The following is a 10,949-nucleotide window of genomic DNA, read 5'->3' on the forward strand; positions in this document are numbered from 1 at the left end:
ATGAAAAGGCATCAAAATGACAGCACTAAAAACTTATTTATCTATAATTACGCTGAATGTAAATGGACTAAATGCACCAATAAAGAGACAGAGAGTCACAGACTGGATAAAGAAACACGAGCCATCTATATGCTGCCTACAAGAGACACACCTTAGACTTAGAGACACAAACAAACGAAAACTCAAAGGATGGAAAAAAATATATCAAGCAAACAATAAGGAAAAAAGAAGAGGAGTAGCAATATTAATTTCTGACAAAATAGACTTTAGACTTAAATCCAGCACAAAGGATAAAGAAGGACACTATATAATGATAAAAGGGACAATTGATCAGGAAGACATAACCATATTAAATATTTATGCACCCAATGACAGGGCTGCAAGATACATAAATCTAATTTTAACAGAATTGAAAAGTGAGATAGACACCTCCACAATTATAGTAGGAGACTTCAACACACCACTTTCGGAGAAGGACAGGACATCCAGTAAGAAGCTCAATAGAGACACGGAAGACCTACTTACAACAATCAACCAACTTGACCTCATTGACTTATACAGAGCTCTCCACCCAACTGCTGCAAAATATACTTTTTTTTCTAGTGCACATGGAACATTCTCTAGAATAGACCACATATTAGGTCATAAAACAAACCTTTGCAGAGTCCAAAACATCGAAATATTACAAAGCATCTTCTCAGACCACAAGGCAATAAAACTAGAAATCAATAACAGAAAAACTAGGGAAAAGAAATCAAATACTTGGAAAATGAACAACACCCTCCTGAAAAAAGGCTGGGTTATAGAAGACATCAAGGAGGGAATACGGAAATTCATAGAATGCAACGAGAATGAAAATACTTCCTATCAAAACCTCTGGGACACAGCAAAAGCAGTGCTCAGAGGCCAATTTATATCGATAAATGCACACATACAAAAAGAAGAAAGAGCCAAAATCAGAGGACTGTCCCAACAACTTGAACAAATAGAAAGTGAGCAACAAAAGAACCCATCGGGCACCAGAAGAAAACAAATAATAAAAATTAGAGCTGAACTAAATGAATTAGAGAACAGAAAAACAATTGAAAGAATTAACAAAGCGAAAAGCTGGTTCTTTGAAAAAATTAACAAAATTGATAAACCATTGGCTAGACTGACTAAAGAAATACAGGAAAGGAAACAAATAACCCGAATAAGAAACGAGAAGGACCATATCACAACAGAACCAAATGAAATTAAAAGAATCATTTCAGATTACTACGAAAAATTGTACTCTAACAAATTTGAAAACCTAGAAGAAATGGATGAATTCTTGGAAAAACACTACCTACCTAAACTAACACATTCAGAAGTAGAACAACTAAATAGACCCATAACAAAAAAAGAGATTGAAAAGGTACTCAAAAAACTTCCAACAAAAAAAAGTCCTGGCACGGACGGCTTCACTGCAGAGTTCTACCAAACCTTCAGAGAAGACTTAACACCACTACTACTGAAGGTATTTCAAAGCATAGAAAAAGACGGAATACTACCCAACTCATTCTATGAAGCTACCATCTCCCTGATACCAAAACCAGGTAAAGATATTACAAAAAAAGAAAATTATAGACCTATATCCCTCATGAACATAGATGCAAAAATCCTCAACAAAATTCTAGCCAATAGAATCCAACAACACATCAAAAAAATAATTCACCCTGATCAAGTGGGATTTATACCAGGTGTGCAAGGCTGGTTTAATATCAGAAACACCATTAATGTAATCCATCACATAAATAAAACAAAAGATAAAAACCACATGATCTTATCAATTGATGCAGAAAAGGCATTTGACAAAGTCCAACACCCATTTATGATAAAAACTCTTACCAAAATAGGAATTGAAGGAAAATTCCTCAACATAATAAAGGGCATCTATGCAAAGCCCACAGCCAATATCACTCTAAATGGAGAGAACCTGAAAGCATTTCCCTTGAGAACGGGAACCAGACAAGGATGCCCTTTATCACCGCTCTTATTCAACATCGTACTTGAAGTCCTTTTTTTTTTTTTTTTTTTAGGCTAGACAAAGAAATAAAGGGTATCCGGATTGGCAAGGAGGAAGTAAAGCTATCACTATTTGCAGATGACATGATCGTATACACAGAAAACCCTAAGGAATCCTCCAGAAAACTACTGAAACTAATAGAAGAGTCTGGCAGGGTCTCAGGTTATAAAATAAACATACAAAAATCACTTGGATTCCTCTACATCAACAAAAAGAACACCGAAGAGGAAATAACCAAATCAATACCATTCACAGTAGCCCCCAAGAGGATAAGATACTTAGGAATAAATCTTACCAAGGATGTAAAAGACTTTACAAAGAAAACTACAAAGCTCTACTACAAGAAATTCAAAAGGACATACTTAAGTGGAAAAACATACCCTGCTTATGGATAGGAAGACTTAACATAGTAAAAATGTCTATTCTACCGAAAGCCATCTATACATATAACGCACTTCCGATCCAAATTCCAATGTCATATTTTAAGGGGATAGAGAAACAAATCACCAATTTCATATGGAAGGGAAAGAAGCCCCGGATAAGCAAAGCATTACTGAAAAAGAAGAAGAAAGTGGGAGGCCTCACTCTACCGGATTTCAGAACCTATTATACAGCCACAGTAGTCAAAACAGCCTGGTACTGGTACAACAACAGGCACATAGACCAATGGAACAGAATTGAGAATCCAGATATAAATCCATCCATGTATGAGCAGCTGATATTTGACAAAGGACCAGTGTCAGTTAATTGGGGAAAAGATAGTCTTTTTAACAAATGGTGCTGGCATAACTGGATATCTATTTGCAAAAAAATGAAACAGGACCCATACCTCACACCATGCACAAAAACTAACTCCAAGTGGATCAAAGACCTAAACATAAAGACTAAAATGATAAAGATCATGGAAGAAAAAATAGGGACAACCCTAGGAGCCCTAATACAGGGCATAAACAGAATATAAAACATTACCAAAAATGATGAAGAGAAACCCGATAACTGGGAGCTCCTAAAAATCAAACACCTATGCTCATCTAAAGACTTCACCAAAAGAGTAAAAAGACCACCTACAGACTGGGAAAGAATTTTCAGCTATGACATCCCAGACCAGCGCCTGATCTCTAAAATCTACATGATTCTGTCAAAACTCAACCACAAAAAGACAAACAACCCAATTAAGAAGTGGGCAAAGGTTATGAACACACATTTCACTAAAGAAGATATTCAGGCAGCCAACAGATACATGAGAAAATGCTCCCGATCATTAGCCATTAGAGAAATGCAAATTAAAACTACGATGAGATTCCATCTCACACCAACAAGGCTGGCATTAATCCAAAAAACACAAAATAATAAATGTTGGAGAGGCTGCAGAGAGATTGGAACTCTCATACACTGCTGGTGGGAATGTAAAATGGTACAACCACTTTGGAAATCCATCTGGCGTTATCTTAAACAGTTAGAAATAGAACTACCATACAACCCAGAAATCCCACTCCTCGGAATATACCCTAGAGATACAAGAGCCTTCACACAAACAGATATATGCACACCCATGTTTATTGCAGCTCTGTTTACAATAGCAAAAAGCTGGAAGCAACCAAGGTGTCTGTCAACGGATGAATGGGTAAATAAATTGTGGTATATTCACACAATGGAATACTACGCATCGATAAAGAACAGTGACGAATCTCTGAAACATTTCATAACATGGAGGAATCTGGAAGGCATTATGCTGAGTGAAATGAGTCAGAGGCAAAAGGACAAATATTGTTTAAGACCACTATTATAAGATCTTTAGAAATAGTAAAAACTGAGAAGAACACATACTTTTGTGGTTACGAAGGGGGGAGGGAGGGACGGAGAGGGTTTTTTATTGATCAATCAGTAGATAAGAACCGCTTTGGGTGAAGAGAAAGACAACACTCAATACATGGAAGGTCAGCCCAATTGGACTGGACTAAAAGCAAAGAGGTTTCCGGGATAAAATGAATGCTTCAAAGGTCAGCGGAGCAGGGGCGGGGGTCTGGGGAACATGGTTTGAGGGGACTTCTAAGTCAATTGGCAAAATAATTCTATTATGAAAACATTCTGCATCCCACTTTGAAATGTGGCGTCCAGGGTCTTAAATGCTAACAAGCGGCCATCTAAGATGCATCAGTTGGTCTCAACCCACCCGGAGCAAAGGAAAATGAAGAACACCAAGGTCACACGACAACTAAGAACCCAAGAGACAGAAAGGGCCACATGAACCAGAAACCTACATCATCCTGAGACCAGAAGAACTAGTTGGTGCCCGGCCACAATCGATGACTGCCCTGTCAGGGAGCACAACAGAGAACTCCTGAGGGAGCAGGAGATCAGTGGGATGCAGACCCCAAATTCTCATAAAAAGACCATACTTAATGGTCTGACTGCGACTAGAGGAATCCCGGCGGCAATGCTCCCCAGACCTTCTGTTGGCCCAGGACAGGAACCATCCCCGAAGACAACTCATCAGACATGAAAGGGACTGGTCAGCAGGGGGGGGGGGGGGGGAGAGAGATGCTGATGAAGAGTGAGCTAATTAAATCAGGTGGACACTTGAGAGTGTGTTGGCAACTCTTGAGTGGAGGGGGGATGGGAAGATAGAGAGAGAGGGAAGCTGGCAAAATTATCATGAAACGAGAGACTGAAAGGGCTGACTCAATAGGAGGAGAGCAAGTGGGAGAAGGGAGTAAGATGTATGTAAACTTACATGTGACAGACTGGATTTGTAAATGTTCACTTGAAGCTTAATAAAAGTTAATTAAAAAAAAAAAATGGCTGCATCTTGGTTTGGGTATATTCCTGGACTCCATTTGTTCCTTGGGCAATTTATCTATACGTGCTTCAAAACCACGCTGCTTTAACTACTTCTACTTTATAATAAGACTTGATACTATAATCCCCTTAGCTTTAATCTTCAAGATAGTCTTCACTATTCTAGGTTTTTGCATTTTTATGTAAAATTTAGAATCAGCTTGCAATTTTCACACACACACACACACGCATGCACACCATATAGGCCTTCCTTAGTTTTTCACAGTACTATTCCATTCCATAGTTTTATGTGTAGAGATTTTGTACATCTTTTGTTCATTTTTTACCTAGGCATTTGGTGTTTTTTGATGGTCTGATAAATGGTGCTTTTTGTTGCTGTTGCTACTATATAGAGATATATTGACAGTATATTCAGTCATCCTGCTAAATTCACTAATTAATTCTAATAGTTTAAGGGCAGGTTGTTTTGGATTTTCTATATACACAACCACATTGTAAATAACAATTGTTTTATTTCTTCCTTTGAATTGTTTTTCTTGATGCATACAATTTTAGAGATTGTAAACCATTTTAAACTTATTAAATGTCCCTCTTACCAGACTTAATGGTCTGACTGAGACTAGAGGAATCCCAGCAGTCATGGTCCCCAAACCTTCTGTTGGCCCAGGACAGGAACCATTCCTGAAGACAACTCATCAGACATGGAAGGGACTGGACAATGGGTTGGAGAGTGATGCTGATGAAGAGTGAGCTACTTGTATCAGGTGGACACTTGAGACTGTGTTGGCATCTCCTGCCTGGAGGGGAGATAGGAGGGTAGAGAGGGTTAGAAACTGGCAAAAGAGTCACGAAAGGAGAGACTGGAAGGGCTGACTCATTAGGGGGAGAGTAAGTGGGAGTATGGAGTAAGGTGTATATAAGCTTATATGTGACAGACTGACTTGATTTGTAAACGTTCACTTAAAGCTCAATAAAAATTATTTTAAAAAAGTCCCTCCTTATGTCTATTAATATTACTTACATTAAAGTCTGTTGGGTCTGACATTAGTATACCATCTAGCTTTTCATTAATGTTTTTATGGTATATTTTTTTCCATTCTTCTACTTTGAACTTTTGGTTTATTTATTGTAAGCAGCATACAGTTAATTTTTTTTATACATCCATTTTGACTAACTTTGCCTTTTACTTGAAGCTTTATTTCATTCACATATAGCGTAATTACTGATATAGTTGTGTCCGTCTTCAATTTTGACATGTAGCACATCTTAACTTGAACAAAGAATTTTATAAGATTTTCTTTGAAGAATATTCTTGTGGACAAATGGCAAAATATAGTCTGATAATAACTGTTTCTGACAGTTGAAGAATTAAATTCAGCAAGTGCTGTTCAAAAGAGCGTTTAAGGTGAGGTTAATATAGCTGAACATTTCCTCATTTAATGCACTTATTTGATGTAAGGTTTGATATGAAACATAACAGAAGATCTTGTTCTAAGTGACTTTGTCCTTGGTGCTGAATTAGATGCCAAAAAACCCAAACCAAACCCACTGCCATAGAGTCAATTCCAACTCATAGTGACCTTATAAGACAGAGTAGAACTGCCGCATAGGGATGTCAGGGCTGTAATCTTTATTGAAGCAGACTGCCACATCTTTCTCCCATGGAGTGGCTGGTGGGTTCAAACCACTGACCTTTAGGTTAGCAGGCCAGTTCTTAGCCACTGTCCCACCAGGACTCCACATGCTCCCTTAAACGAGGCCTTTCTAAAATTCCTCTTTGGGCTATGTAGCACCTGAAATGTTGTAGGTGTTTCCAAGCTTCTTGAATATGCTTCCTCACCTATTTGAGAGTGTGTCTTCTTAAGCCATGTATGCCCATGGTAATAATCAAGCCAGGTAGGCACACTGCCTGATGGGGCACCATGGTTGTCAGTCTCCAGGTGCTTGGAGGTTGCCCCTCACTGCTGTTGCTAGTCCTTGCAGATATAATTGACTCATCTATCCACTGGGGTAGTAGTAGTCACTTCCTAAAGGATTACCACCAAATTCACTCTGAATGTTTCTTGGCATTGGCCTACCTGGAGAAAGACCTGAACTTTGTGCAACTGTGAAGTGACTGGCTTATGTTATCTATTCCAGATACAAATAGATAGGTGACAGATACTTAGATAGAAAAACAGAGAGAGATAGAAAGCTATAGATAAATAGGAGTCCCTGGATGGTACAAATGGTTAATGAACTTAGTTCTTAATCAAAAGAAGAAAGGTCTGGTGATCTACTTCCAAAAAAATCAGCCATTGAAAACCCTATGTAGCACAGTCCTACTCCGACACACATAGGGTCTCCATGATTCTGAATCAACTCAACAGCAACTGATTTTTATACATGAGTATCTATTCGAGATATCTATCTCTATCAACCTATAGCCACCAGTAAGAAAAAACTGTATTGTGGTATGATCCTAAATTCCTTGACTATAGGTGAGAAGAGCTAGCTTAAGATCGCATGAGTCAGATATCTATGTCTCAGCACAGTAGACACTTTGAGGATTGTCTGCCCTTCCTAAAACACTCATTATCTATGAACTAACTTTTTTTTTTTAACCATAGCCTGGAGAAATGAGACCCAGCTGTCATTATGTATTATATAATCCTGGTTCCCTGTCCATAAATGATTGGACTAGAGATAGGCACCTGATGCCAGCTGCTCAAATCAATTCTCTCTCTAGTGAATTTGAAGTTGAAAATTGGAGAATCTATGAAGTCTATGACACATAAGAGCCATGCAATGACCCTTCAGCATGTGTGTGGAAATAACCTAGAACTTCAGTCTACAAAGGGAGAGGCAGAATGAGGAGATGAGTGTGGCGGGGGGCGGGGAGGAACTCAGTGTTCCAGAGAGGCTTTGAAAGGGTAGATCCCTTTTTTTTTGAATGGTTTTCCAATTCTTGGTTCCGTGAGCATCTCTTGATTCCTCTTTGCACCCCCTGCCCTTGGGTTCAGTGAAATATTTGTGTATACTTAGAATAATTCATTTAAATGTGTAAGTCGATATATATCACTGTCATGTCTAAATATTCTTTCTCTTGAGAAAGATGTGGATAAGGGATATGGGTTGTTAAGGAATCCTCCTGGAACATGATTGCTTACGTAAATCTCCATCTTTGCCATCTTGGAAGGACAGGAAGTATAGAGTTGGGATGCAGGGCATCATCAGAATAGAATGGATGTTGACCAACCACAGCAGCCCCATCCTGTGAACAGGCCTTAGATCTTTTATAGCATTTTCCCTGTGTGAATACATACGCACCCAGCAATCTAGCATTGAATGTGAGCTTCTCCCTGCTCCCTCTTCCTCAGGAACTTCACACTGCAAATGAGGGACTTTTCTTTCCTTTGGTTATGTTTTCCTGAGACCTGTTCATAGGAATGAGGATTTAATTGTTATTGTCTTAACTGCATGATTACATTTAGTGAGTTAAGTCAAATAAATTAGGACATTTAATGTGCTGGGTCATGTTGACCAGATTGGAGGTCTTTGATTCATGGTACATTTGGGTCAAAATATATCTAATTTTTGGATTCTAACATATTTTTAAAGGGAGAGAAACAATAACATTCTGAAGAGAAAAGGTAAAATGTGTAAGTAAGTGGCTAGTCAGAGTCTTGTACCAATTTCAGATAGAATTTTCATAAAGTGAAACCTGTGAGAGCCAGAACTCTACAGGACTGCCTTGTTTCACCGGGTCCCCCAAGTTTTCCGCCTTTGACAAGGTGCAGTCTTACCACTTTTCTATGACTCATTTTAGTGTGAAATATTTGAGTTTTCCTTCTCTGACATGTTTCCACCTTACCTAGTTTCTCGCTTTCATGGTTTTTACTTTATATTGTTTGGAAAGATTCTGCAAAAAAATCGATATATTTGATATTCTTATAAATTTTGGATAAATTATTCAATATTTATGCCTTGTCTATTTCCACAGGGATTTGAAGCAGATTAAAGAACAAAGTTATCTCATAATATCCATGAACCTTTGACTATTCTTTTTTTACATATATTCCATATTTTTCTGTCAAAAGAAAAAGTTTTTGGTGCATTTAATTAACATAGAAAAAGACTAAATTTAGGGTGTGTTTATTTGTAATTATTTTCTCCTTATTAAAAGAATTTGGACCACCTTAAAACAAAACTCCTATCAAAACACAGCCAAAAAGCATTCCAGATATATCCAAGCCCATAGAGCTATTTGGAGCTGCCTGTTGCTGTTTAATTTAGGGAAATGAATTAGCTGGCATAGTCCTCAATTTTCTCAAATTATCTAATGGAGTTCTCTTTTTGGGTAATTGAGCCATTAGTTCTTCCCTTCACTTATTTTCGTGAGTTCTCCTCTGAAAAACTCTAAGGAAAGAGGTTACATTAAAAAAAAAATCAAATTTGTTGCCTTTGAGTCAATTCTGACTCATAGTTACACTATAGGATAGAGTAGAACTGCCCCATAGGGTTTCCAAGGAGTAGCTGGTAGATTTGAACTGTTAACCTTTTGGTTAGCAGCTGTAGCTCTTAACCATTATGCCTCCAGGGCTTCTATTACTGCTCTATTCTTGTAGTGAATGAGAATTTAATGACTGCTACACTCACTGCTCGGAGTACTGGTAATGGCACATTAGTCATTAGGCAAATGTAAATTAAAGCCACAATGAGATGTCACCTTATACCCAAGATGACGCTATGATTAAAAAAGCAAAAAACAATAGGTGTTGAAAAGGATGTGGAGAATTTAGAACCTTCATTCATTGCTGGTGGGACTGTAATATGGTACAGCTGTTATGGAAAACCACAAAAAGTTAAACACAGAATTACTGTATGATCTATAAATTTGACTCATAAATATACACACAAAAGAAATGAAAACAGGAGCATAAACAGATACTTGTAACCAATATTCATTGCAGCATAATTCACAATAGCCAAAAGATGGAAACAACTTGGATGTTCATCAACAGGTGAATGAATAAATAAAATGGGAAACAATTCAATGGAATATTACTCAGCCATAAAGAGAAACAAAGTCCTGATATATGTTGCAACATGGATGGACCTAGAAAACATTACACTGAGTGAAATAAGTCAGTCACAAAATGACAGATTCCGTATTATTCAAAAAACAAAACCAAACCCATTGCTGTCGAGTTGATCCCAACTCACAGCGACCTTATAGGACAGAGGAGAACTGCCCCACATGGTTTCCAAGGAGCACCTGGTAGATTCAAACCGCCAACCTTTTGGTTAGCAGCTGTAGCTCTTAACCACTACACCATCAAGGTTAAGTGTATACAGACAAAAATTGATTAGTGGTTACCAAAGACAGGCAAAGGGGAAAAAGGAGACTCATTTACTTAGGGAACACTGAAGTTCTGTTAAAGGTAATAGAAAAATGTGGAAACAGATAATGGTACTGGTTGAACATCATAATAAACACAATTGTTGTTGTTGTTGTTAGGTGCCTTCCAGTTGGTTCCAACTCATAGCGACCCTATGTACAATAGAACAAAACACTGACAGGCCCTTTGTCATCCTCACAATCTTGTTATGCTTGAGCCCATTGTTGCAGACACTGTGTCAGTCCATCCTGAGGATCTTCCTCTTTGTTGCTGACCCTACCAAACATGATATCCTTCTGCAGGGTCTGGTCCCCCCTGATAACATGTCCAAAGACTGTGAGACAAAGTCTCACCATTCTCACTATAATGAGCATTCTGGCTGTATTTCTCTCAAGACAAATTTGTTCATTCTTCTGGCAGTCAATGGTATATTCAACATTCTTTGCCAACACCATAATTCAAAGGCATTGGTTCTTCTTTGATCTTCCTTACCTATTGTCCAGCTTTTGCACGCATATGAGGCAACTGAAAACACTATGGCTTGGGTCAGGTGTACCTTAGTCATTAAAGTGACATCTTTGCTTTTTAACACTAAAGAGTTCTTTTTCAGCAGATTTGCCCAATGCAATGAGACGTTTGACTTCTTGACTGCTGTTTTCATTGTGGATCCAAGTAAAATGAAATTCTTGACAATGCCAGTCTTTTCTCTATTTATCATGATG

The sequence above is a fragment of the Loxodonta africana genome, chromosome 5 (genome assembly GCF_030014295.1).
Source record: "Loxodonta africana isolate mLoxAfr1 chromosome 5, mLoxAfr1.hap2, whole genome shotgun sequence".
NCBI classification, from domain to species: Eukaryota; Metazoa; Chordata; class Mammalia; order Proboscidea; family Elephantidae; genus Loxodonta; species Loxodonta africana.